At 30.9% G+C, this 1,066-nt stretch overlaps 1 protein-coding gene across 1 annotated transcript in view; it reads right to left on the bottom strand.

Annotated features, from left to right (window-relative positions):
* Positions 1–1,066, bottom strand: part of LOC107690838 (exocyst complex component 4-like) — a 126,440-nt gene that overhangs the window by 13,763 nt on the left and 111,611 nt on the right. The window lies entirely within an intron of this gene.

The following is a 1,066-nucleotide window of genomic DNA, read 5'->3' as shown; positions in this document are numbered from 1 at the left end:
AAAATAATAATAATATTCTAATTTCTAAAATATTACATAAAATAATATGTATATGTACTATTTGTTCAATATATTATTTTAATAAAGTAATTATATAAACATAAAATTGACTAATTCATACTATATAATTGATCATATTTATTATAATATTATAATAAAAAGACATGAAAAGAGTGGCAGCACACGCGTATTTGTGTTCATTTAGTAGTTAATTACTGCCTGTCTATAACTCTTATTAGAAAAAAGGTTTGTGGGAGATAAGGGTGTGTTTGGCATGGAATGATTAAAAATGCTTGAAGACAAGAAGCGCAAATACAGCAGTGATGACAAGGTGGTAGATTAGAGGCACTGGGTCACCAAGGACTGATATGTAATTCTAGAGAATGCAGAAAATTCCCCTGATGTGACGTCCCACGGATAACAGAACTGTCAAGCAGTTGTAACAAGCAAACAGTCAATTTTAGGTCTATTTGGCAGGGTAATTCAGACTGAGTACCAAATCAGTGATTACGTTTTTCCCGAAATTACATTTAAAGAGTTTTGTTTACCTAAAAGTATTAATATATTGATATTCATATAACCGTATGACCTTATTCAGTCTATGGAACAAAAAAGGAGATGTTTTGAAGAATGTTAATACTGCTCTTTTCCATACAATGAAGGCAGATACTGTGGAGATGGAGATACTGTGTGTGAAGATGAGCTGAGCCAGGTAGGTTTGATGCTAATGATACCAAATGACAATGCTTCTTGCGTGTCTCATAATCAAGGTTGAATATGTTGAATAGGCATATATTCAAGAATGAGGTTTGACAGAAATGGCAGAGGTGACGAAGCTTATGAGTAAAGCTGCTCGATTATGGCAAAAATCATAATCATGATTATTGTGGTCAATGTTGTAATTACGATTACTTAACACAATATGGCTTCAAAAGACTTGAAATATAGCATGCAGGTCAAATAACCTACTATTACTACACTAATATATTCTAAATTACTATAATTTTATATTTAAAGAATTTACATACATGTGCATTATTGACTTTTTCCATATATATATATATAT

Source organism: Sinocyclocheilus anshuiensis, unplaced genomic scaffold (genome assembly GCF_001515605.1).
Source record: "Sinocyclocheilus anshuiensis isolate Anshui unplaced genomic scaffold, SAMN03320099.WGS_v1.1 scaffold641, whole genome shotgun sequence".
Lineage (NCBI taxonomy): Eukaryota > Metazoa > Chordata > Actinopteri > Cypriniformes > Cyprinidae > Sinocyclocheilus > Sinocyclocheilus anshuiensis.
The sequence above is the reverse complement of the archived record's forward strand: the minus strand, read 5'-3'. Positions and strand labels throughout refer to the sequence as shown.